Source organism: Rhinoderma darwinii, chromosome 4 (assembly GCF_050947455.1).
Source record: "Rhinoderma darwinii isolate aRhiDar2 chromosome 4, aRhiDar2.hap1, whole genome shotgun sequence".
In the NCBI taxonomy this organism is placed as follows: Eukaryota; Metazoa; Chordata; class Amphibia; order Anura; family Rhinodermatidae; genus Rhinoderma; species Rhinoderma darwinii.
In genome coordinates, this window is record NC_134690.1 from 229236097 (window position 1) to 229264041 (window position 27945).

At 41.7% G+C, this 27945-nt stretch overlaps 1 protein-coding gene and 1 long non-coding RNA gene across 3 annotated transcripts in view; one reads left to right on the forward strand and one right to left on the reverse strand.

The window, feature by feature from the left end:
- FOXO3 (forkhead box O3) overlaps nt 1-3064 on the forward strand; it is a 127884-nt gene extending 124820 nt beyond the window's left edge. For both annotated transcript variants that reach the window (XM_075862246.1, XM_075862248.1), the window contains one exon: nt 2977-3064. The gene's annotated coding sequence lies outside the window, so the exon portion shown is untranslated. The remainder of the gene's footprint in view (nt 1-2976) is intronic.
- Nucleotides 788-27601, reverse strand: LOC142759738 (uncharacterized). The gene is made up of 3 exons (XR_012883188.1): nt 27477-27601; nt 5560-5657; nt 788-1343 (listed from the first exon to the last, which is right to left on the reverse strand). It is a non-coding gene; the product is annotated as an uncharacterized LOC142759738 (long non-coding RNA).
- Between the last annotated feature and the right edge of the window lie 344 nt (nt 27602-27945).

Below are 27945 nucleotides of genomic sequence, written 5' to 3' on the forward strand. Positions count from 1 at the left end.
CGTAGTGCCACCACAGGGAAAATTATAAGTTTTTATTACCCCACCACAACAACTCGGCTATCTTCAGCGGGCCCATAGAGAATGAGTCGAGCGGCAGCGCACATGTGCAACTGTTGCTCTGCTCATTCAGGGATCTCTGGACCCCTGTTCTCTTAATCATTGGGGGTGCCAGCGAACAGACATGTGGATAGGTGATAAGTTGATGTGGTGGGATAAACCCTTTAAGAACACAGCACTAGGCACCTGGGGTCATTGAAGGAAGAGCTGTCCAACTTTGTAACGATAGTACAAGTCTAGTAAGATGCTCTTTTGCCGATATTATCATACGGTTAGGAAAAAACTTTCTTCTTGAAACCGTGTCAGACCTGTCCATGGGTTGCCTGGTATTGCAGCTCAGCTCCTTAGAAGTAAATGGGGCCACTATGTTTTTCTATTCCTGTAGAGCCCCTTTAATTTAAATCATATCAATATCTGCATTAAACAATGTAGAGGAGTGTTTCTCAGACTCCTGGAAATTTAGTAACCTGTCCCTAGCTAGCTCTGTGTTCACCATCAAGTGTATGGTATTTGAATACATACCCAACACATATGCCAACACATGACCCACAGTATGATGCCCCCACTTTCAGACAAGTGCTAAAAGATTTTCGGCTTGCTTAATTCTTGGCCAAACCATACTCCAGCAAGCATTTATAGGGGAGATTGTTCTTCCTTGTGGTCCAAGGACAGGCATATGTCTGCTTAACGTCCGCCATAAAGGGATTATCCAATCAGGATAACCCCTATCTATATGCCGTACAATGTTTTTTTGAATCTAATGAAAATTCTGGAAACTTTTTGGATCATTGGTAGAAAAAAATTACGACGTCCATGGCAACCAGTCATGTCTGAATTTTTTTTATGCTTATTGGTTATAATTGGTCATGTTTCCACCTGGCTGCCACGCTCTCATCTGTCCAATGACACACAAAAAAACAAAATATTGATGCTGTGAATTTGCACCTGCTCATCCCATAGCTTGTACAATAGCTCCTTTAAGGTAAGCCCCAGCATGTTCAAATGGGTGACAGCTGTTTTGATAGTTCTACAATGCTGTCCAAATGTCATTTATTTCCATCTCAGGCCTGTTTCTGGTTTACTTTATTGGCATGGAAGTTCATTTTATCTGACAGCAAGTGTTGCGTGTGGGGAAATACCAAAATGCCAATACTTCTGCTCTCCAATAAATTCACACCATATGTTGTAGATCATATAGCAAGAGTCCACATAAATCATGACAACATCCACAGTGTATACAGAGACCATTGTTGTGCACAATCTGATTTCCTGTATTCCCATTTCAGCTGTGGACATGAAAATGAAAAAGATGTTAGTGAAAGCAACAATATTCCAGCATGGTTTTTACTATATTCGGCAGCACAGAAACCCTTGAGCATGGTAAATTTGTAATAGAAGGCTATATAATGTGTATGGCGGCAGCCTGACTGTCCCTGATCTTCTATTGTTCAGGGCAACAAGGATCGAGCATATTGAATTTCAACATTTGGTTTATACCCCCCCCCCAACAATAAACATGTAAGCTCAGCAGATCTGAGCATACATCTTTATGGGGGAGCTTGGGAAGATGGCTGTCCGGCAGACAGTTATCTAAAGCAGGGCTTCTCAAAAAGGTACTACTGGGGTCTTGCTAGCCAGAATATGATGACATTTAGCCTGACCGGTGGTTGAAGTCCAGCCTAAATTAAACACATTACTCAATTCATGTTACATGTACCTATTGAACCCAGTTAAACTCAGTACAAAATCAAGAGTCAATTATGTTGTGAAAACCTGTATTGAAGTTAAAAAGATACGGACTATTGACTTTTTGTAGTTACTTAACATTAAATAGCAGTTGAGGTTCGGTAGCTTCTTAATCTGGAGGTAACCATGTGATTTATTGCTCTACTGTCGCTTTAGCTGCTCTGCTCCTTAATGCAAAAAGACCTATTAAAGGGAGTCGATCACCCCCCTCCCCAACTGCTGACGCCGCTAATCAGGTCTAGAAAAAAACCGTGACAACATACCTATGATATATAGCTTAGTTCTTGCATCAGTGTAAAAAAGTACTGTCCCACGCGCCATATGAAAATTGGGTTCAAAGTGTCTGGCTTGTTCAGCATCCTGAGCTCGAACCCCTCCTATCCCCTCTTCTCTGCAGTTGATGGATGGGTCATGATGGAAAGGCGCATGATGCTGAAGACCAGTAGAGCCGCCAGTCATCTGCAGAGGGAAGAGGATGGGAAGGGTTAGAGCTCCGGATGCCGGACACTTGGAACCTAATTTGCATACAGTGCGTGGGATAAAAAAAAACTACTTTTATACACTGTTGCAAGAACTAAGATAATGTAATAGATGTATGTCAACACTGCTTTCCCCTAGATCTAACTAGCGTGGTTTGGGAAGGTCAAACTATGACAGACACTCAATAAAGCAGGTCTGTCTTAGGCCATGCTGCCCTATGTAAGGCCAGCATAGTCTGGGGACAGGTTCACTCTCCTATTAGCCAAAACAACACACAAAATATGATGCTGTTTGGATAAAAGGAGCTTTGAAAGAATACACCTAGTTTACATAGGGCAGAATAGTCTGATGACAGATTCACTTACAATCTCACGGAATATGAGCCAGTGTGCCAGACCATGTCAATCTTTGTGCCCGAATATAACCCCAGCCATCATGTCAGCCGTAGATATGCTATACAATTGATAAACTGAAATCTGTCTGCTTTAATTTTTCAGTTGTCCATTCACCAGAATGATAAAACATATAAAATTAATAAAATAAAAAAAAGCATATTCAATTTATACAGTGACGTGCCATGGATTGTATGGTATTAGTATGTGCATGTATAGATGGATAGTTCATCTCAGATTGGCATGTACTAACTATTGTTTTCTCCCTTTTTTTTTTTTTTTTTTTTTTTTTTTTTTACAGGCCCACGAACTGACGAGAGAGCCTATAAATGAAACCCTTTGCCAAAACTGCTGTCAGCAACGGACAGTGAAACTGTTTACAGCTTATGACCTTTTCATGAATCCTGTACCAACTTTCCTAACCTTGCGATGACTGTTAGCAGAAATCCTTCAAGCTCAAGTAAAGTTCCTTCCAGGATAATCTGTGCACCTCCCCTCCTCCATTGTTCAAGTATGCAAAAATGTCAGCTCAAGATGAGGACATAGGTGGAAGAATGCGACCTTCTTGTGGGCACGGTCTTGTTTTGGAGTGGTGTTTGTCAACCGATTCATAGCTGGCATAGCTGCCATGCGTCCCATCCCCCACCAGCTGTAGACCTCTGATTCATACTGCTCATTTTTAGGGGAGGATCACATTTTTGCAATCCTTACTTGTAAAACTTATTCCACATTTTCTTTTTGTTTCATTTTTCCCTCTTCATTTTCCCTGCAATCTGTAACAGAAATATTCTGATAGTATTCATGTAAGCTAACAGTCAATTTACTGCCTCTCCGTTATGCCAAAAAGGCAGAATTTTCCATGGAAGACGCTTTACTTAATACTGTTATTTCCGTTGACACTTTTTTTCTTCTTTTCAATGATGCAATTCAGGGATAAATATGTTGCTGACATGGTACTACTTCCTGTCACCCAAATCAAATGTATACTGCTGTATTTTACTAATATATCCAACAGTGGAGTTTATACAGTTTGTTCTTGATTCATGTGTTTTGTTTTTTTTTTGTTTTCTTTTTTGTTTGTTTTTTTGTTTGTTTTTTAAGCTTCTCATCACCAAATGACCCGAATGGGTTTAGACTTCGTATATCTGGCAGACATAGCAGTCTATTGGCAATGCTGTGGATGCATGTGTACCAAAACAACCAGGATTACTGTACACGGGGTGTTTTTACCAAGCATTGCACTATATGAGTCTTCTGTCACTTGGCTTGGAATAGTATATTCTGTGTTCGGAAACCCTAAGGCCTCATCCACATGACCGTGCATTTGCATCCGCAATTTAGCCTCATGTTTGTGGATAAATTACGGACCCATTCATCTCTATGGCCCCATGCACACAACCGTGGTTTTCAATGATCCGTGCTGTCATTTTATGACCTGGATTTGCGGTTTCACTGAACTGAAGAAATATTATTTTTTTTTGTGAATCCTGATCATACATGGAAGCACAACAAGTTTTTTTTTTTTTTGCGACCTAAAGGTCCGCAACGGATCCATGGTTTTGCAAATTGCAAATCCACTACAGTCGTGTTCATGAGGCCTAAGGGTAAGTTCATATGTAGCTTAAACACTACAGAATTTCTGACCGGTTTGTTTCTGTGTGAAATTTCCGCAGCGTTTTCGCAAGAGAAATCCGCACCGCAGGTCAATTTCCGCACTTTTCTGCGTATTTTTTATGCAGTGCATGAACGAGATTTGTTGAAATTTTATACACTTTGCTGTCACTACAATACGCTGTGGAATTTCCACACAGAGAAAATCCAGTTGGAAATTCCTCAGTGTTTGCGCTACGTGTGAACATAACCGAAATGTAAGAATAAGAAAATATCCCGCACGTACCGCACTGTCTGCGTAGAAGAGGGATTTCAGATTACACGCTTTATCTGGAAAGCACGTTGGTGCTGAATAGGCCCTTCCATATTAATCCTCAATATGTCTGATCCTTTAGTTTTGCATTGGCCTCTTTTTTGGTAACTTTTTTTTGGGGGGAGCATATTGTGAATGAACAGCAATGGTACATTATTGCAACTAGGTATATAAAGTACAGAGGCAAGTGATCGATCTATATATTCATTCTGTACTTGATTGATGTATGAAGACTTTCCTTTGCATTATGGCATTATGAATATAAATATATAAATATATTTTGTTATGTACAGAGATTAATCATTATGCATGAGTGTTAGGAAGCAGACGCAAACAAGCTTTTTTTATTTTTTGTCACAGAAGAGATAAGCGCATGCGTCCCTATGGTGTGGCCAATATAACATTAGAAGACTAACCAATTCACCCCACTACTGAATTTCCAAAATATTTTATCATACCTCCCAGACCTGGCAATTTTTATTTCTTTTATTATTAAAATTGTGTGGCGGAAGACTTCTGGCAATCTTGTACTGTAATGTTTGTGGTCCTTTGATTTTATTTTCTGTACCACTCATTGTCCGTCATTACAATGTGGCTGAAAGTAGCACTCTTGACCGTGTCCGCCCGATGCATTTGCGCTTATACCATAAATGTAGCATAGGTTAATTGGTCATCGGATTAGTTGAGCCGTACCGGTGCTCAAATTTCGCTCTATCGGCAAAGCCAGCCATGTTCCTCCAGCACAATATACTAACTATTGACCCTGGTACTAGATGTAAAACCTACAATTTTGTAGAAATGGCGGTAGCTCTGTTTACAAAGTCTTCACCCTTATTTCCTTGTCCGTTCACAGAGCACAAAATCATAGCGGACACATCACCAAACTGTGAATAGGGTGAAGGATATCGAATAGGGTTATTCTTTTCTCGGTCAAAAAATGAAGCAATTTACTGGACTTACACTTGTGGTCTTCAATATGTCTTCTGTCAGATACTTATGTTCTGATCCAGTCTTCTGCTTCATAGAAAAGCCTTATTGTGAACACAAGAAAAGACTGGCTAGAGAATTGAGTGAGAATAATACACATATTAGTCAAAACGTTAATGGTGGACCCACAGTTTATAGATCTCTTTAAAGGGCAGATCATGGTATATCCAAAAGATTGCATAGCTATGTCCAGTAAATGGCACGTAAACCATGTATTACTAGCTTTGAACAAGAAACTACACCCTATCAATGTCTAGTTAGAGTATTTGTAGGTTTTTAAATGACTGAATTCATGTATGACCATCTTTCAACTAAAAAACAGGGTGCTTATCTCTCCACTAAAACATGGTGCTTGGATTCATGTGTACAGGACATTGGTGGAACTCCAAGATCCTGGACCTCTTACCAATGGGACCCTCTGGCATATTTGAATGGATTTGTTACCATAGTATAGTTTATTTTTCACTTCTTTATCATTGCTACTAGAGGAAAATGAGAAAACAATTTTTAAATAACATATTTTTATGCTGATATGATCATTTGGAGTTAAAGTCCAAAGCCTGAGACTGCACTACTGAGATATCCTGATAACCATATTTTTTATGTTATTAGGTGCAGTGTGATCATTGTGATTTTGTACACACACACACACACACACACACACACACACACTCTCACTCACTCACTCACTCACACTCACACACTCTTTCCATAAATTCTCACTGCACCTGACAGAAGTTAGAAGGGGACATACCATCAGAATCTCCCTCGCAGTTCAGCTTAGGCTTTGAACCATTGACTGTCATTTCTCAGCGTAGAAGATATATAGAAAAAAAAGTTTTTCACAGTTTTTTTTTTATAAACCCTGAAACACCTTTATAAGGATAGGCATCCTTCTGTGGTCCCATAGTTGTGTTTTTTATAGTTTTTGGTTTTTTTTAACATTTATTACTAAAACCTCATTTATTTTGTACATTTAAATGTATCCTATAAAAACATCAAGCTCAAGACCAGAGAACAAACCAATATTCTTCTTACAACTTCTGGCTAATAAATGTTCCATAATAACCACTTACGATGAGATGTATCTTACATTTAGCATACTTACGTTTTTGTGTCTTTTGTCATGGTGCCCTTGTATTCCTTTGCTTTATGTAAAAACTGAGTACACCATTGGTGTCCTTAACAGACACCCCAATACAATGCATTTTGATAAAGGTGAAAATATTGCTGCTCTTAAAGGGCCTCATAAAAAAATCTGTCTGTAGCATCCAATAAAAGTCTACATTTCATTGCTCCTGTGCCGATGAGGTCCTAAATAATTGTGGTTTTATTACAGGTAAAGCTAGCTTGAACATTTAGAGAATGTTTGCTTTTTAAGTAACAAGAATTTCTGTTTAATGGAAAACTAGTGACATTGAATGATGGGAAATATGACAACCTCCACCCTTATAACTTCCAGTTAGCCAATATTCTATGGAAAGTGGGTGCCTATAACATGTAACAATATACCACTTTGTAATCTATCTACTGTTTTGCCTCCTTAGTCCTGTTTTACTGCTAGGTGTATTTGCTACTGGTTTACAGAATTCTGTGGTTAACTAGTGGATTCTGACTACAAACACACTCCTCTGTAGTCAGGTGCTGTGGAAACCCTCAAACACACAGATTGGCCTCTCCAGATCCTTTCAGCTTCCTTTCTCAGATATCACACAGCAGACAACAGTGACTGTGATAAACCATCTCAACAGTAGCAAGGAGAATGGGAGGACTGAGGAGAAATTACATTCCAAGCTGCTGAGAGTGGGTAGAAAGAAGTGGGCTGCCTTCATCTAGGGGGGGACGATATCACACAGCAGAGGGAGGTTAAGCGTGTAGCATGTGCCATAATGCAGTTTGCTGTGAATAGACAGCAGGAGGGAAGGGAGTGTTTGCAAAACGGAAAAGGAACGTCCACTGGGTTCTTATGTTAAATTTTTTGGGGTAGCCATCTTGAAATGTAGAAGTCAAGATGGTAAAAAAAACCAAAAACGAATGCAGCTTTTAAAGGGTCAGGTACTCCGCAGTTTATAAAAAAAAATAACATTTTTAAGTCATTTTTATTTGGGTCTGTCCATTTTATAAAGGGTTTTGGGTGCAAGAATAGCTTTGTGGACTATACTAATTTTGCCGTCAAATTTACTACAACCCAACAGAACCAAGCGCACGTGTGAACAGAGCCTTAGGAGGATGACACTACTACCAATATTTTAAGTGGGAATCCATGATACAAGCAGGAACTTAATTTTCTGTTTTTTCTCAAGGCATACAAGGCAAGTAGTAGTGGCGTGATCTTTTTTTTTTTTTTTTTTCCATTGCACAAAAATTAAGAAACGGGGTCAATATTGAGAGTAGGGTTTTCTTCTCATGATATTTTATACAGTTCAGCTTAGCTGCCAAAAAATGGTAGAGCATACTAATACACCTGCCAGGCAGAGGTGACTTGCATAGCATATTATAGTTCTCAATAGTGTAATGGATAACTAAATGGATCCATCATCACATTTTCTGCTATTGGGTCATACTTCGCAAGTAACATCAGTGGGATCTGGTTGTTTCCTAAGTGAGTGGGTCATCTTGGTTTCTGTTACTCCTCTTGATTTATATCTTAAGTCTGTATATTCAGGATGTGTGATATGACTTCCTGACATAATTCATCAGAGAACCCTTTAAAGGCTAAGAGCACTTTTGCAATTTTTTTTTAAAATAAAAATTATAGCAACTTTGGAAATAGTCTTGATAAACAATCTTTAGAAACAAATGGGAGGGTTCCTCCAGCTCCCCTTGTCACGGATGTGTAGTATCACGCGCGGGTCCTCGTGTCGGCACACGTATGAACACAGAAGAAAAGGCAAAGATTGGATCCAGCGCTGAGTCCTTTTAAGTCTGTTTAAAATAGGAAGCTTCTTCCAAGTTTTATTATCAAAAAGGTAAAAACAATTTCTAGAAGCCATGACTAAGGACGCAGTAGGCGTCAGAAACGCATAGGCACCGCTCACACTGCTACAATCCCTCCATTGTACTCTGGGAATATCCGCAATTACCGCAATTGTTTTTACCTTTTTGATAATAAAACTTGGAAGAAGCTTCCTATTTTAAACAGACTTAAAAGGACTCAGCGCTGGATCTAAACAATCTTTAGATCGTTCCTATACAGAACTATGTGTCTCCATGGTTACACTATAAACAATCCATGTGTCTAGCCTGATCCTGCAGTCATGTGGTGTTACGCTTCTTCACCTTCTTGATAAACTACAGACAGTAGAAGAGGGGGTCAGATTAAAGAGAGTATCACATGACTGCAGGATCAGACTACACAGTGTTCATTTGCAGTCTGTAACCATGGAGACACTTAGCTCTGCATATGAGCTGTACACACAAAATAGGAGATTTTTAATCAAGACTATTTAAAGTTGCTTTATTTTTTATTTTAAATGCATTGGAACAATACAAAAAAAATGGTTGCAAATATGTACATAGCCGTTCAAGTTGAATTTCAAAGCGGATTGTTGAGCCTTTCCAGTGAGACGCAGTGATCGTCTCCGACTTGTTAATATGATATTATGATGTTTACAGGAAGGAATACGTTAGTCAATATTGTCTGTGTTCGCGTAGCTGTCATTTCAGAAACCGCACACACCGCACCTTTAGCAGCTACAAGGCCATGTAGTTAGCTGCTATCTAGTAAAATCCTTTCTTCTATTTCCAAGTTGTCTCCTCTCCATGCGGAGGAGTTTAAAAAAGGGCAAGAGTGGAGAACATCATCATATTTGTCAGTATTTATATATTTTTAAATGTAATAGTTTTGCATGAGTGCAATGTAGCAGACTTACGTCCTAGTACACAATGCTGAACCTCTGGTTTTATCTAAGCCTGAGCAGCTGCATTCTGGAACAGAATGGAACCAAATGTGTTCAGTATTCGGAAGCTGCTGGTCATGTCTTCTGCTCGTGGAATTTTATTCTTAATGGTGCTGTAATAGGGCAATGAAATCTTTTACTGGAATCCATACATACGGAAACCAGTACTGTGCGGGGCTTGTGTACTCCTTCCAATATGGGGGGGGGGGCTGCCTCATGCTGGCCTTTAAGATTTAAAGGAGCACTATCGCCTAGCAACCCCTTGCAGCGTAGTTCAAAATGAAATACTTTTTCACCGCTCGATTTGCTTATTAGCTTTGCAAATCCGGTCTTAAAAACTGTGCTATTGAACAAATGACTGCACAGTAAACAATACACATTGCGCGCAAAAGTCAGGATTATTTCTTAACTGGAACAAAAATTATTTCTGGATTCCAAAGTTATAAACAGATCTTACGCTAACTCAAAGATTTTACATGTTTCTGCATTCATTTCAATGGCTCAAGTAAAAAACTCACAAGGATTGCCAATGTATAATGAGTGATGAGAGGGCAACGTCATTTCATTCTGTACAAGGAATACATTGATTCAAGTGGAACGGTAACTTGTAATGACCCCTATTCATCAGCGCTCTCATTTAGGCTGGATTCATACACCCAGCGTTTTGCTGCGTTTTTCGTGGCGTTTTTAATAGCGTTTTAAAGTTGTTGTTTTTTGTTTGTTTTTTTAGCACAGCCAGATGTTACATTAATGTCTACAGTCAAATCAAAAATTCACTACATACAACTGCGTTTTGGTTTGTGGGATTTTTGTTGCTTTTTTTTATAGTCGGTAGCATTTTTTTCAAAACGCAGCCTGCTCTTGGTTTGCCGTTTTTTTATTTTTCAAGCTTTTTTCCCATTTAGGACTTCAAACACACTACAAAAAAACTCTGTTACATTTTACAAAACGCTGGCGTTTTAACATGCATTTTTTTTTTTTCATGAAGTTTAAAACACCATAAAAAAAAATGTGTGTGTAGGAGGACTTAATAGGACCCTTCTGTGCTTCAGAGACCACCAGTTAACTATTCTATGATCTGGTGATCGTTCCAACCGCTATGGGATTCATTAATGGTGGGGGAAAGTATGACAGTCTAAGATGGCCTTTTGATTAATTCATTAACTTGATACAATAATAAATAGATAACGGAAATTTACCTAATATATACAATTCTTAAAGGTCTTGCCATTTTTTTTATAGTCCCTTTGTAAATTTGCATATATGTCACATATATATTGTATATAAATATATATATTTGAATATTGCTTGCCTAAACCAAATGAAAATAATTTCCCAAATCTGTGGCTTTGTTTCTCCAGTGTTGCTAAATTACCATGTCCGAAAGTAATTTGTCTCCTGATAAAAGTTTCTCCCTGTGCTCCACGCCCATTACTTCACATAGTTTAAGGAAATATAGGAAAGCTGTTATGTTTTCTGCCGTTTTATGTTCCTGAGAGAGAGAATATATATATATATATATATATATATATATATATATATATATCTCAATATGGAGTAATGTTTATTGAAAAGAAAAAGCCTACAATCTCATATTCGATACATAGCCATGTAATTGAAGGGGTGCTTAGTGAACATTGTGGCATTGCTAAAGAGGTGAGTAATAAGGGACACCTTGTTCTGAAGAGCGTTACTTCAATTAAGTCTAGGTTTTTTTTCTTTACTTTTCTATCCTGTTTTGTCTATAAAGTCAGAGATCAGATCGTATAACTTAACCTTAAGAATAGCGTCTCCTCTTTTTTTTATGTGGATTTTTAACAACATGGCGTGCTATTCCCTTCTAATGTCATGAAATGTTTCCTGTACGGTGTGCGATTTCAGTTAATCCAGAGTTAATCTCGAATTCTATTTAATACAAATGAAGGAATAAGGGCCCTTTTACACGGCCAGATTTTCTGCCAGTAAACGAGCGCTAATCGACAATACAGCGTATACATCGGCGCTCGTTCAGTTCCATTTAAACGGAGCAATGATCGGAACTCTATGGGAACCAACTATCGTTAATACGATGGTTTGTCCCCATACATTTGCATCTTGTCTGCAGCACATCCCCTGTTCACACAGAGCTGTGCTGCAGACAAGCGACTATTTTTTTGGGTCGCATCAGGAATCTGAATAGCCGACGATCCAGGGTTTGCTGATTTGTCGACTGATTGGGCAACCAGGACAGCAATTATTGGCCCGTGTAAAAGGGCCTTAACTCAAGACGCAGCAGTGCTTTCTATAGTCATGACCGTCATGGAGCTTGTGGAACCCTCCATGTAGGACAGTGTACATTACACCAGCCCGCTTATTTCTGTATGTCTTTTATCAATGTCAGAAACAAATGTCTAAAGTATGTTGTCGGAACACATTCACTTACACGTGTTCATGGAAGGAATGTCAGGTGTTGGTGTTTTACAAAGTTTACATGTTGTCAAATGACCTGTGTAGCCTATGCCGGGTGCTTTTATTTTGAAATAATTTACACTAAGGGTATGTGCACACACACTAATTACGTCCGTAATTGACGGACGTATTTCGGCCGCAAGTCCCGGACCGAACACACTGCAGGGAGCCGGGCTCCTAGCATCATACTTATGTACGATGCTAGGAGTCCCTGCCTCGCTGCAGGACAACTGTCCCGTACTGTAATCATGTTTTCATTACGGGACAGTTGTCCTGCAGCGAGGCAGGGACTCCTAGCATCGTACATAAGTATGATGCTAGGAGCCCGGCTCCCTGCACTGTGTTCGGTCCGGTACTTGCGGCCGAAATACGTCCGTCATTTACGGACGTAATTAGTGTGTGTGCACATACCCTAATAGCCACGTGAAGGCGACCAGCCCACAACTATACTACCTTTACCCACCACCTTGATTCGGATACCTATCCCGTTCCAATTGCAATAGAAAAGCAGTGCTTTACTCCACGTTGTGTTAGTAGGTATTGCCTTGTGTATTCCATTTTAAATTGTAACCTAGTTGGTAAAAAAAAAAACAAGATGGTGATGCATGTAAATAAAGCATAATGGATCTCTGGCTTGGCTTATTGTTTGAGATTTATTTCTAAAACAAAAACTTGATTAATTTGCATGGGACAGTCACTGAGTAAAATGAATTACATAACAACGGTTCTCGTGAACTATAGTGGGATCACTGTGAGATGAGCGTACCAAATTTCAGAACTTTGTACCTGGTATCGGCCAGTATGAAACTGGTGTGAAATCTTAAAGTATAACAAAGACAGATTGAATATTTATTTGAGGGTGTAGAGGTGTTTTTATAAGCAATATTAACATTAATGACAAAATGGCCATTGGCGCTAAACTGGCTACTTGACCTTGCAACAGGCCGCCAAATCCAATGCAGAGTATGGAGGCCCGTCAGACAACGGTGCAAGTCTTTTTATGTTATAGCATGCTAACTAATACTAGTGATCAAAAGGAGAACATGCAAAAAATAAATAAAACATTGACCAGGTTATTTATAAATTTGAAGCATATGCTTTCCCCATTTTCAACTCGACCGTACAACGAAGCCTTTTTATAAATGTACCCCAATGTCTAGGAAGAAATAAACATTGTTACAAATTCATGTAAGCAATAATATAACCACCATGATTATAGCAGCACTTTAGCCTTAGAAAATATAGCTCTTTCACAAAAGAAGCACTTAAAGGAATATAGTAAAAGGCAAAGTATCCCTTATGTCCATAATGGATCCTGTAAAAACGGAAACATGACGAAGGTGTGTAAACGGGTTCTGGCTTTAAATCTGACTAAACTACATCTACATAGTGTTTGTATGCTCTTTTTGTATTTGCATGGATTTCATCTGGGTACTCCGATTTCCTTCAAAAATCATACTGGTAGATAAATTCGCTTACCACAAAATTAGCCCTAGTGTGAGTGGCTGAGATAGGGGAAGTTCAATTGTGAGCACTATTTGAGACGGGAACTGATGTGTGTATGTGACATGACAATCCCTGTAAAACCCTGGGGAATATACACCAATTTAGCCATAACCTTAAAACCACTGACAGGTGAAGTGAATAACCTGGATTATCTCATTACAATGGCACCTGTCAAGGGGTGGGATATATTAGGCAGCAAGTAAACATTTAGTTCTTGAGGTTAATGTGTTGAAAGCGGGAAAAAATGGGCAAGTGTAAGAATCTGAGAGACTGTGACAAGGACCAAATTGCGAAGGCTAGACAACTGTTCAGAGCATCTCAAACGGCAGGACTTGTGGGGTGTTACCGGTATGAGGTGGTTAGTAATTACCAAAAGTGGTCCAAGGAAGGACAATCAGTAGGGTCATGTCTGCCTAGTTTGATCCCACAGAATAGCTACTGTAGCAGAAATTGCTGAAAAAGTTAATTCCGACTATGATAGAAAGGTGTCTACAATAGGCACGTGAGCATCAGAACTGGACCATGATGCAATGCAAGAAGGTAGCCTGGTTTGATAAATAATTTTTTCTTTTACAAAATGTGGACATCTAGATGCGTGTTCGTTGCTTACCCAGGTAAGAGATGGCAACAGGATGTACTATGGAAAGAAGGCAATGTTCTGCTGGGAAACCTTGGGTCCTGGCATTCGTGGATGTCACTTTGATATGTACCACCTACCTAAACATTGTTGCAGACCAAGTACACCTCTGCATGGCAACGGTGTTCCCTAATGGCAGTGGCCTCTTTCAGCAGGTTGATACGCCCTGCCACACTGCAAACTGTTTAGTAATAATTTGAGGAACGTGACAAAGAGTTCAAGGTGTTGACTTCAATCCGATTGATCATCTGTGAGCTGTGCTAGAAAAAAAACAACGATCTCACAACTTACAGGACTTAAAGGATCTGCTGCTAATGTTTTGGTGCCAGATACCACAGGACATCTTCAGAGGATGGTGGAGTCCATGCAATAGGTCAGCTATTTTGGTGGCAGAAGGGGGGCCTAGACAATATTAGGTAGGTAGTTTTAAAAAGAGTAAGGCCAAGCCCAAGGTTTTTGAGTGATGTTTAAAAAAAATCAACTAAAAGGGCACTAATATAGGTAAAAAGTTTTTAGTTCTTTCAATAGTAAAAGAAGGTTTGTAATGCCAAAAAACTGACTGAGAAATGGCAAAATCACACCTGTAGGTGACCTGGAGATGCCTGGTAATAGTTCCGTTTGAAACCATTAAAATCCAAATTTTAAACAAATGCAGGACTTTTGGATCCATTCCAGCTTTGCAGTTATTGGTCTCTTAGGCTATTTTCACACGGCGTAATTTTGGGTCTGGGAAAAAACCCGATGTGTAATAAATGTTGAAACACATTCTTAACCTGTTAACGCCGAAGGACGGATATATCTGTCCTCTGCAGCTGCTAGTTCGCGCAGGAGGACGGATATATCCGTCCTCTGATCGCGTGGGTATCGACCGTGTACACACGCGATCAGCGGCAGGAGCATGGCTGTTATACACAGCCTGGCTCCTGCTGCAACTAACGGAGTCGAAGCACGCTCTGATTCCGGCAGTTTAACCCATTAAATGCCGCTGTCAACAGCGACATCTAATGTGTTTGACAGAGGGAGGGAGCTCCCTCTGTCACCCCATCAGCGCCCCCGCAAAGAAATTGCGGGTCGCCGTCGGGTTTCCATGGCAGCCGGGGGCCTAAGGCTTTATTCAGACGAACGGGAAAAACGTCCGTGCAACGCGCGTGATTTGCACGCGCTTTGCACGGACCATATGTGTCTATGGGGCCGTGCTGACATGTCCGTGATTTTTACTCAGCGTGAGTCCGCTGAAAAAAAGTCACGATATGTCAGTTTCGGCGTTTTTCGCGCATCACGCACCCATTGAAGTCAATGGGTGCGTGAAAACCACGCATGCCGCATGGAAGCACTTTCGTGCGAACTGCGTGATTCGCGCAAGAGCTGTCAAAAGGATGAATGTAAACAGAAAAGCACCACATGCTTTTCTGTTTACAAACATCCATACGGAGTGTCTTTGAGATGAGCGAACCTGGACAACCGAACCGAACTTCACCGGGTTTGGCCGAACTCGTTTTGGCCGAACCCGGCAAAAAAAATTTCCGGAACGCGACGTCAGGAGATAGTGACTGTCCAGGGTGCTGAAAGAGTTAAACTGTTTCAGCACCCTGGACAGTGACTTCCGATCCCAATATACATGAACGTGTAAAAAAAAAAGAAGTTCTGACTTACCGATAACTCCCGGCTTCTTCCTCCAGTCTGACCTCCCGGGATGACAATTCAGTCCAAGTGACAGCTCCAGCCAATCACAGGCCAAGCACAGGCTGCAGCGGTCACACTGCCGCGTCATCCAGGGAGGTGGGGCCAGATGTCAAGAGAGGCGCGTCACCAAGGCAACGGCCGGGAGGGAAGTTCTCGGTAAGTACGAACTTTTTCCTTTTTTTTTAACAGGTTGCTCGATATTGTGATCGGCATTCACTGTCGAGGGTGCTGAAAGAGTTAACTGCCGATCAGTTAACTCTTTCAGCACCCTGGACAGTGACTGACGTCGACTAGCCTCTTCTCTATGATGGCGGCTGCGCGAAAATCACGCAGCCGCGCATCATACACGGATGACACACGGAGCTGTCAAGTGTTTTTTGCGCGCGCAAAACGCCGCGTTTTTGCGTCCGCAAAAACGCCACGTTCGTGTGAATCCAGCCTAACAAAGACCCCCAGGTCTGATTTCAGAAAATGCCTGTTAGGCCATGCCGGAAGCATGGCCTAATAGATTGCCTGTCAGTTTTACACTGACAGGCAATAATGCTTTGGAATACGAAGTATACCAAAGCATTATATATGTGATCAGCAGATCGCATAGTGAAGTCCCCTGGTGGGACTAAAAAAAAAAAAGTTAAATAAAGTTTGTGAAAAAAAAAAAAAAATTGGTCAAAATCAAATAACACTACTTTTTTTGCCCAAAAAGTGGTTTTATTTAGTAAAAGTGCCAAAACAAATAACACATACACATATATGGTATCCCCGCGATCGTAACAATTTGAACAATAAAATGAACACATTAATTAAACCGCCGGATGAACGGCGTCCAAGAAAAAAGCAAAAAACAACGGCAAAATTCTCTCTTTTCTCCCATTCCCTCCATAAAAAATTAAATAAAAGTTAATCTATAAGTCCTATGTACCCCTAAATTGTACTAATGAAAACTACACATTGGCCCGCAAAAATCAAGCCCACATACGGCCACATTGACGGAAAAAAAAAAAAATTACGGCTCTTGGAATGAAGCGATGCAAAAACAAGTAATTTTTTTCTAAAAGGGTTTTTATTGTGCAAACGTAGGAAAATATATAAAACCTTTATATATTTGATATCCCCTTAATCGTGCCGACCCATAGAGTAAAGATAACATGTTATTTACGCTGCATAGTAAACAGCATAAATTTATAACGTGAAAATCAATGCTGGAATAGCTGCTTATTTTCAATTCTCTCCTAAAATAAAGTTAATAAAAGTTAATCAATATATTATAAGCATCTAAAAATGGTACAATTACAAAATACAACTCGTCCCGCAAAAAACAAGCCCTTATACGGCTATGTCGACGGAATAAAAAAAGAGTTATGACTCTTGGAATGCGACCATGAAAAAACAAAAAATAATCCTTGGCCATTAACGCGCAAAATGGCCTGGTCATTAAGGGGTTAAGCGTTTTTTCCAGTAAGCACGTGTATTTTAATGTGTATTTGAAGCGTTTCTAGAGGCTTTTATCATGTTTTTTGCCTTCCATCAAATTTAATGGAATACACGACGTGTAAACCGTGCCAAGAATTGACATGTCTTCTTTTTTTTTTTTACATGGCGCGTAATTTAATTACACGTGTAGAAAAAAATAAAAACACACCATATGTACCTTCAGCGCCTTTTCTCAGGGAAGTCAATGTGATGCCTAATCCAAGTGCTGTTTGAGAATACGCCATGTGAACAAGACGTAACCCCTCTCTTCACAAAGAAGTACAAATGATCAATGAGGCATGGTAAGAAATAGATGTGATCCTTACTATTTGGAAATGGCTGGACAATACATTTAGTTGCTCCCATGTATATTTAAACCGTAGATCCATGGGGCTTAAAGGGTAACTAAACGTTTGACAAATTTCTGACATGTCATAGCGACATGTTAGAAGTTTTGATTGGTGGGTGTCCGAGCACTGAGACCCCCACCAATCGCTAAAACGAAGCGGCAGAAGCGTTCGTTTGAGCGCTCAGCCGATTTTAGTTTCTGTTCTGCTTTTTCCGGAAAGCCAATGTATCGGAGTACGGGCTCATAGACTTTCTATTGAGCCTCTACTCCGATACATTGATTTTCGGAAAAAGCCGAACAGACAAGAAGCGGCTGAGCGCTCACACAAGCGCTTCTGCCGCTTTGTTTCAGGGTTTGGTGGGGGTTCTATGTGCTCGGACCCCTACCAATCAAAACATCTGACGTGTCACTATGACATGTCAGAAGTTTGTCAAACGTTTAGTTGCCCTTTAGCCAGAACGCTGCATCACTTCATTCTTACTATCGATCGGACCACAGCTGACCGGATATGATGGCATGGCAGTATGCTACAAATGTCTCTCGAAAACCCCTTTCAAATAGGAAGAACAAACTGAACACAATGTTGGGCCATCGTTCCAAACTAAAAAATGTTTTGTATCTAAAAATATTCCTTTGTTATTTTTTTCACACTTCATGATTTGTCGAGTGTTTACAATAAATACTTGATTCTTAAATATGCCATAGATCTCTAGACTATCTCTTTGGATCACACAGCCTAACACCCCTCCTCTCCGTTTCTCTTCAATCTCCCCTTTAATCCAAAACTGTTACATCTTCTTCCTTCTGTTCCTACATCTCATTACTACTCCACGGTTAACATTCAATTTCACTATGCCTCTTTCTTCAATTCTAGGAATTCCTTCCCTGCCTAAGATTCCACACCTCATGTAGAGGAAATTCTTTAACCCCTTCCCTCTTTAGCCACTTTTGACCTTCCTGACAGAGCCTCATTTTTCAAATCTGACATGTGTCACTTTATGTGGTAATAACTCCGGAATGCTTTCACCTATCCAAGCGATTCTGAGATTGTTTTCTCGTGACACATTGGACTTTATGTTACTGGCAAAATTTGCTCGATATGTTCAGTATTTAATTGTGAAAAACACCAAAATGTAGCGAAAAATTGCAAAAATTAGCATTTTTCTCAATTTAAATGTATCTGCTTGTAAGACAGGCAGTTATAATACACAAAATTGTTGCTAATTAACATCCCCCATATGTCTACTTTAGATTGGCATCGTTTTTTGAACATCCTTTTATTTTTCTATGACCTCACAAGGCTTAGAACTTTAGCAGCAATTTCTCACATTTTCAAGAAAATTTCAAAAGGCTATTTTTACAGGGGCCAGTTCAGTTGTGAAGTGGTTTTGAGGGCCTTATATATTAGAAACCCCAAAAAAGTCACCCCATTTTAAAAACTTCACCCCTCAAAGTATTCAAAACAGCATTTAGAAAATGTCTTAACCCTTTAAACATTTCACAGGAATTAAAGCAAAGTAGAGGTGAAATTTACAAATTTCATATTTTTCTGCAGAAATACATTTTTAATACAATTTTTTTTATAACACAGAAGGTTTTACCAGAGAAATGCAACTCAATATTTGTTGCCCAGTTTTTGCAGTTTTAGGAAATATCCCACATGTGGCCGTAGCGTGCTACTGGACTGAAACACCGGCCTCAGAAGCAAAGGAGCACCTAGTGGATTTTGGGGCCTTATTTTTGTTAGAATATATTTTAGGCACCATGTCAGGTTTGAAGGGCTCTTGCGGTGCCAAAACAGTCAAAATCCCCCAAAAGTGACCCCATCTGGGAAACTAGACACCTCAAGGAAATTATCTAGGGGTGTAGTGAGCATTTTCACCGCACAGGTTTTTTACAGAAATTATTGGAAGTAGGCCGTGAAAATTAAAATCAACATTTCTTCAAAGAAAATGTAGGTTTAGCGATTTTTTTTCTCATTTCCACAAGGACTAAAGGAGAAAAAGCACCGCAAAATTTGTAAAGCAATTTCTCCCGAGTAAAACAATACCTCACATGTGGTAATAAACGGTTGTTTGGAGACACGGCGTGGCTGAGAAGGGAAAGAGCGCCATTTGGCTTTTGGAGTTCACATTTAGCAGGAATGGTTTGCGGAGGCCATGTCACATTTACAAAGCCCCTGAGGGGACAAAACAGTGAAAACCCCAAACAAGTGACCCCATTTTGGAAACTATACCCCTTGAGGAAATTATCTAGGGGTATAGTGAGCATTTTGACCCCACAGGTTTTTTGCAGAAATTTTTGCAAGTAGGCTGTGAAAATGAAAATCTACATTTTTTCAAATAAAATGTAGGTTTAGCTAATTTTTTTTCATTTCCACAAGGACTAAAGGAGAAAAATCACCATAAAATTTGTAAAGAAATTTCTCCCGAGTAAAACAGTACCCCACATGTGGTAATAAACGGCTGTTTGGACACACGGCGAGGCTGAGAAGGGAAAGAGCGCCATTTGGCTTTTGGAACTCAAATTTAGCAGGAATGGTTTGCGGAGGCCATGTTACATTTACAAAGCCCCTGAGGGGACAAAACAGTGGAAACCCCCCACAAGTGACCCCATTTTGGAAACAACACCCATTGAGGAAATTATCTAGGGGTATAGTGAGCGATTTGACACCACAGTTTTTTTGCAGAAATTATTGGAAGTAGGCCCTGAAAATAATAATCTACATTTTTTCAAAGAAAATGTAGGTTTAGCTAATTTTTTCTCATTTCCAGAAGGACTAAAGGAGAAAAAGCACCACAAAATTTGTAAAGCAATTTCTCCCGAGTAAAACAATACCCCACATGTGGTAATAAACGGCTGTTTGGACACACGGCAGGGCTTAGAAGGGAAAGAGCACTATTTGACTTTTTGAGATCACATTTAGCAGGAATGATTTGCGGAGGCCAGGTCACATTTGCAAAGCCCCTGAGGGGACAAAACAATGAAAACGCCCAAAAAGGGACTCCATTTAGGAAACTACACCTCTTGAAGAATGCATCTAGGGGTGTAGTGAGCATTTTGACCCCACAGATGTTTCATAGAATTTATTAGAATTAGGCAGTGAAAATAAAAACAGTCCTTTTTCTTCAATAAGACGTAGCTTTAGCGCAAATTTTTTCATTTTCTCAACAAATAAAGGAAAAAAAGAACCCAACATTTGTAAAGCTATTTCTCCCGAGTACGGCAATACCCCATATGTGGTCATAAACTGCTGTTTGGGCAAACGGCAGGGCTCAGAAGGGAAGGACCGCCATTTGGAGTGCAGATGTTGCTGGATTGGTTTCTGGGCACCTGTGGGCCCAAAACAGTGGAAACCCCCCAGAAGTGACCCCATTTTGTAAACTACACCCCTCAATGCATTTACCAAGGGGTGTAGTAAGCATTTTAACCCTGCAGGTGTTTTGTAGAAATTAGTGTGCGCTCAATGTTGCAGAGTGAAAATGGGATTTTTTTCCATAGATATGCCAATATGTGGTGCCCGGCTTGTGCCACCATAACAAGACAGCTCTCTAATTATTATGCGGTGTTTCCCGGTTTTAGAAACACCCTACATGTGGCCCTAATCTTTTGTCTGGACATATGACAGGGCTCAGAAGTGAAGAGTACCATGCGGAGTGGAGGCCTAATTTGGCGATTTACAAAGTATTGGTTCACAACTGCAGAGGCTCAGATGTGAAATAATAAAAAGAAACCCCTGATAAGTGACCCCATTATGGAACTGCACCCCTCAAGGCATTTATTAAGGGGTGTAGTGAGCATTTTCACCCCACAGGTCTTTTCCATAAATGAATGCGCTGCGGATGGTGCAAATTAAAAATTAATATTTTTCCCTAGATATGCCATTCAGTGGCAAATATGTCATGCCCAGCTTATGACGCTGGAGACACACACCACAAAAATTGTTAAAAGGGTTCTCACGGGTATGACGGTGCCATATATGTTGAAGGAAACTGCTGTTTGGGCACGCTGTAGGGTTCAGGGCCGAGGGAGCACCATTTGGCTTTTGGAGAGCGGATTTTGCTTGGTACTATATTTGTTTGAGTATTGCTGGTGTTTTATAATGTGGGGGTACATGTAAGCGGGGCGGAGTATATAAGGGGCATAGTCAGGTAGTATAAAAAAAGAAAAATAATCCATAGATGTGTGTTACGCTGTGAAGCAATCCTTTCTGCACAGGCCGGTGTCGCACTGATAAATGGTGTCATTTCTTATCCCCCTTTTGGTCCACACTCCGCGCCTTTGTAGTTTGGGGAATTTTGCTGGGAAAGTATTATCCTGGTATAATACGGGCACCGTCGCTTCCATCGGATATGATTGGGCCCTCCCTTCCTGGTTCCCTAATTTTAGGTCCTTGATAAATCGCCTCTTGAAACAGAAGAAATGTTCTCCTCGGGCACAACTGCATATTTTTTTATTTCCTGACTTATTGGAGCCATAACTAATTTTATTTTTCATAGACGTAGCGGTATGAGGGCTGGTTTGTTGCGGGACGAGCTGTAGTTATTATTGGTACCATTTTGGGGTACATGTGACTTTTTGATCACCTTTTATCCTATTTTTTGGGATGCCAGGTAAACCAAAAAACGCAATTCTGGCACAGCTTTTTTTGGTTTTTTTTTATACAGAGTTCACCACGCGTTATAAACTACATGTTACCTTTATTCTGCGGGTCAGTACGATTCCGGCGATACCTCATTTATAGAACTTTTTTATGTTTTACAACTTTTTGCACAATAAAATTACTTTTGTAAAAAGAATGTATTTTTTCTGTCGCCAAGTTGTGAGAACCATAACGTTTTAATTTTTTTGTCGACGGAGTTGTATGAGGGCTTGTTTTTTGCGGGACGAGCTATAGTTTTTATAGGTACCATTTTTGGATACGTGCGACTTTTTGATCACTTTTTATTGTAATATTTGTAGGGCAAAGTGACTAAAAAACAGAAACTCTGGTAACGTTTTTTACGGGTTTTTTTTACGCTGTTCACCGCGTGCAATAAATAATATAATATTTTGATACCTCCGGTCGTTACGGTCGTGGCGATACCAAATACATATGGTTTATTATTATTTTTCAATAATAAAGGACTTGATAAGAGTAAAAGGGGGATTGTGTGTTATTTGATTACTTGAAACTTTTATTGTTTTCAAACTTTTATTTTTTGCACTTTTTTTTACACTTTTTTATACTTTTTTTACACTTTTTCTCAAGTCCCACTAGGGGACTTGAAGGTCCAACGGTCAGATTTTTTTTTTTCTAATACATTGCACTACCTATGTAGTGCAATGTATTAGATCTGTCAGTCATTCACTGACAGCAAGCCGTTTAGGCTTCGCCTCCCGGCGGGGCCTAAATCGGCTTCCGTAATGGCAGAGCAGGAGACCATTGTGTCTCCTGTTGCCATAACAGCAGTCGCCAGTCCCGATTGCCTGTCAGGGCTGGCGATCTGCTTGTAACCGCTACGATGCAGCAATCGCTTTCGATTGCTGCATCGAAGGGGTTAATGGCAGGGATCGGAGCTAGCTCCGGTTCCTGCCGTCACAGGTGGATGTCAGCTGTACAGTACAGCTGACTTCCACCGCTGATGACGCCGGATCAGCACCTGACCCGGCGCCATCTTGCCGGCAGCTACGGAAGCCGATCAGGCTCCGCCGCCGGGCGGATCTTGACCGGCTTCGGTGCTAGGCAGACCGGGAGGCCAGTATTAGGCCTCCGGTTGCCATTGCAGCCACCGGAACCCCGGCAATTTCATTACTGGGGTTCCGATGAGCTGCAAACACCTTAAGTGCAGCGATCGCGTTTGAGCGCTGCACTTAAGGGGTTAATGGCGGGGATCGAAGCTAATTTCGGTCCCCGCCGTTACAGTCGGATGTCAGCTGTAAGATACAGCTGAGATCCGGTGATGATGGGACCGGCTCAGCTTCTGAGCCGGTGCCAAACGTTTGACGTACATGTACGGCAAGATGCGGGAAGTCAGTACTTTCCATGACGTACATGTACGTCAAATGTCGGGAAGGGGTTAAATAACGTCTTCCCCAGCCAACAGTGTAGTAATTCACAAAGCTGTTTTTAGTACCAGCTGGGGGTCATAGACATTACATTTTTTTGGTTGCAATCTTGAAGAAATACCATTTTCACTTTGTCAGATTGTGAAATGAGCTAAGCCCAGATGTGGAGAGCACCTTTGTATTAGACGTGTTTGCATGAACACACCAAAGACACTTGTATACAAATGTTTTCACAGGTTATTTACTGTAACCTTAAGTATTCACAGTCTGGGAAGCAATATAGTTAAAGCAGGGGCGGACATACCGCATGTGCAGCCGGTGCAGCTGCACAAGGGCCCCGCGTGGGAAGGGGGCCCGTTCAGTGGCGTAACTACCACAGTAGCAGCCGTAGCAGCTGCTACGGGGCCCGCGGCATGGGGGGGCCCGTGTCGCCCTGACAGGCACATTACATTTTATGTACCAGGCCTGGCGGCACGGGCCCCCTCATGCCTAGTAGCATCACAACACTAGGCATGAGGGGAGGGAGGGGGCGGGGGCCCGGTGATAGCCGCCACACTGCACTACCAATCGGGAGGGAGGGGGCGGGTGCCCGGGCCCGGTGATAGCCGCTACACTGCACTGCCAATCTGGCACAGATGAATAGGACAGGACGGCGATGCTGGTGGTAGGAGGAGCGCTCAGGCAGGGGAGAGGACAGGGGGCGGTGCGACGTAAGACTTCGGGCGGCTGGACAGTACAGTCAGGACTGCCGGAGAACTCATAGGATGAGCGGAGGACAGACACAGGACGAGTGGAGGACGTGCAGACTGCAGAGGACAGGTAGATGAAGTTAAAAAGTTCATGTCAGAAGGGAGAAGTTTTTATGTAGAAAAATCTGCCTCATAATTCCTTCCGGAATTTTGAGGCATATTTTGACCTGCCGGTAGAACACTTCCCGCGTTTTTCATTGCGTTTTTTTGTGGCGTTTTTCGGCCATCGGGCCGTGGGCAGGGAAACGCAGCAAAAAACGCATTTTCTGCCTGCCATTGTTGTCAATGGGAAGTCAGAGACAGAAACGCCCGAAGAAAGGGCATTGCGCTTCTTTTTCCCGCATGCGGTTTTTACTGCTCGCAGGAAAAATTTCATGGATTTCAATGGGAGGCACTTTCTGACGTTTTTCGCGAAAAAAACCTCAGTGTGAACTCCCCCTAACACAGTGGCGTAACTACTGCTATAGCAGCCGTAGCGGCTGCTACGGGGCCGCGGCATGAGGGGGCCCGCGTCACCTGCCGGCACGGGCCCCCACCTTGGCCGGAATCTCCGCTAGCTGCCGCTATGGCTGCTACAGCGCGATGCCACGGAACACTACGGCAGAGCAGGGAGTATCTCCCCGCTCTGCCATTAAACATAAGACATGTATCCCCTATCCACAGGATAGGGGATACGTGTGTGATCGCTGGCATTGATAGGGAGAACGGGGGACCGAAAGTCCCCTGAAGTTCTCCATCACAAACCTCGGACTTCCGGGGTCTGTGTCGGCAGCTCCGTAGAAATGAATGGAGCGCCGGTCACACTTGAGCTGCGCAGACACCGGAAGTCAGAGGTGAGTGATGGAGAACTTCGGGGGACTTTCGGTCCCCCGCTCTCCCTATCAATGCCAGCGATCACACATGTATCCCCTATCCTGTGGATAGGGGATACATGTCTTTTGTCTTTTCACACTGTAGGTCGCATTTTTTTGAGTGATTGGGGGTGTATGGCGTTCCCTACAGGGGGGGGGCTGTATAGCGTTCCCTACAGGGGGGGGCTGTAAGGCGTTCCCTACAGGGGGGGCTGTATAGCGTTCCCTACAGGGGGGGCTGTATAGCGTTCCCTACAGGGGGGTCTGTATGGCGTTCCCTAAAGGGGGGTCTGTATGGCGTTCCCTACAGGGGGGGGCTGTATGACTTTCCCTACAGACCCCCCCTGTAGGGAACGCCATACAGAACCCCTGTAGATAACGCCATACAGACCCCACTGTAGATAACGCCATAAAGTCCCCCCTGTAGATAACACCATACAGCCCCCTGTAGATAACGCCATACAGCCCCCCTGTAGATAACGCCATACAGCCCCCTCTGTAGATAGCGCCATACAGTCCCCCCTGTAGATAGCGCCATACAGTCCCCCCTGTAGATAGCGCCATACAGTCCCCCCTGTAGATAGCGCCATACAGTCCCCCCTGTAGATAGCGCCATACAGTCCCCCCTGTAGATAGCGCCATACAGACCCCCCTGTAGATAGCGCCATACAGACCCCTCTGTAGATAGCGCCATACAGTCCCCCCTGTAGATAACGCCATACAGCCCCCTCTGTTGATAGCGCCATACAGTCCCCCCTGTAGATAACGCCATACAGCCCCCTCTGTAGATATCTTGAGATTCAGTCCTGCTTGATAGGTAACAGTGCAGTAAGCTAAGCATGATAAGATCATCTAAATTATTGCATCTCAGTTGCATGAGTGCTTTGTGTTATATTCAATGATTCAATTTAACCTAAGTCTCTAAATGTGGGCAAAGAAAATAAAAAAACTATACTCACCTCCTCCCTCGCCTCCGTTCACCCGCCGCAGCCCCCATCCTCCTGTCTCGGTCTGTGTTACAAGTGTACAAGGCTGCACTGGTGACGCGCTGCCGATGGCACGTGACCGCTGCTGCCAATAACTCCTCATTGGTGTGCTGCTGAGGACAGTAGTTCCACAGCAAATCGCTGTTGAGGGCATTGATTGGCTGCAGCGGTCATGTGCCATCGACCGCGCGTCACCACAGCAGCTTTGTAAACACAGAAAGGGATAGGGGCTGCGGAGGGGGAACGGAGGCGCCGGAGGAGGTGAGTATAGGTTTTTCATTTTCTTTGCCCACATTTAGGGACTTAGTTTAGATAAGAATTTAACCCGGAAAAAAATGTGTTACTTGTGTTCTAAACTGGTAATAAAATGTACAATATAAATCTTCCTTCATAATTTTTATTAGTAAGGTTTATTTTTATATGCATATATATGTTTAGGTAACTTTGTCGGTATTGGGGGGGGGGGGGGCGGGGGGGCCCTGGCACATTATCTGCACAGGGGCCTTTTGCAGTCTGTGTCCGCCACTGAGTTAAAGAGAATAAACATTTTTGTCAAGATTTATATAACCGAGTACTAAATCTGCTCTATATCCTGATATATAATATATTTGAAAATTTTGCACAATTTGGCAGCTGCAGGTGAAACATTTTTTAGGACCTTCCATTTAGCAGCCCAAAGGTTAGGAGCCAGAGACCACATTCTGTAGGGCCTGATCAAAGCAAATGAACAGGGGAGCCCTTGCCCTGGCCCTACATGCCTTTTTGAGGTTTTGACCCAAGTAGTCATAACGGAGTTTCCCTAAATGGCAGTCACAGTAATGCACCCCTTCCCCTCCAGTTGTAACAATTGTGCTCTTCCACCCACTTCCCTAGTAGTCAAATCTGCCCTAACACTTCCCCATTATACACAGTAGAGCACCCGGCCACCGAATGCGTGAAGGTCAGAGAGCAAAACCCGGTCGCTAGGGACAGCCATCCTAGTAACCCAAGTTTTGTCCAGCCCTGCTTTATTTCTATTGATGTCTGTATATCGCTTTCATGCAGGCTAAAGATGTGGACATGGTTATGTAAATCAACAATCTCCCAGCTGTAGTCTCAATTCATGCTTAGTGGACCAAAATTCAACATATACCGTATTATATATATATATATATATATATATATATATATACACACACATGTATACATTCAGTGCTTTATCTGCCCTGTTAATAGAGAAGAATGCTTCCTTGAGTCCTGGTTCATGCTAATAACCATCACTCACCGACTTTTCTCCTTGTTTCCCCAGGGGAGTTCTGCATATAACATACATCTGTATTTCATTATAGTGATGCTGAAGATTGCCATTTTCTCCAGGAAGATGGAGTACATTGCTTTAAGCAATATGGTCATCTGGCAAGGACTGTACATTCTGTAAGAGAAACTTAATCACTTACACCCCTGTGACCACTAGACATCCCAAATCCCTTAATGATTTACATACTTGGACTGATTTATCAATGTTTGTGTGCGAAAATGGCACAATTACATAATAAAAGACGGAAATAGAAACAACTCCTATATTTATTCTGATTGTTCTATTTTTAAAAACCAAATCCTTATTATCCCCTTCAGGACTGAGCCTGTTTTGGCCTTCAGGACGAAGCCGATTTTTCAAATCTGACATGTGTCACTTTATGTGGTAATAACTCCGGAATGCTTTTACCTATCCAAGCGATTCTGAGATTGTTTTC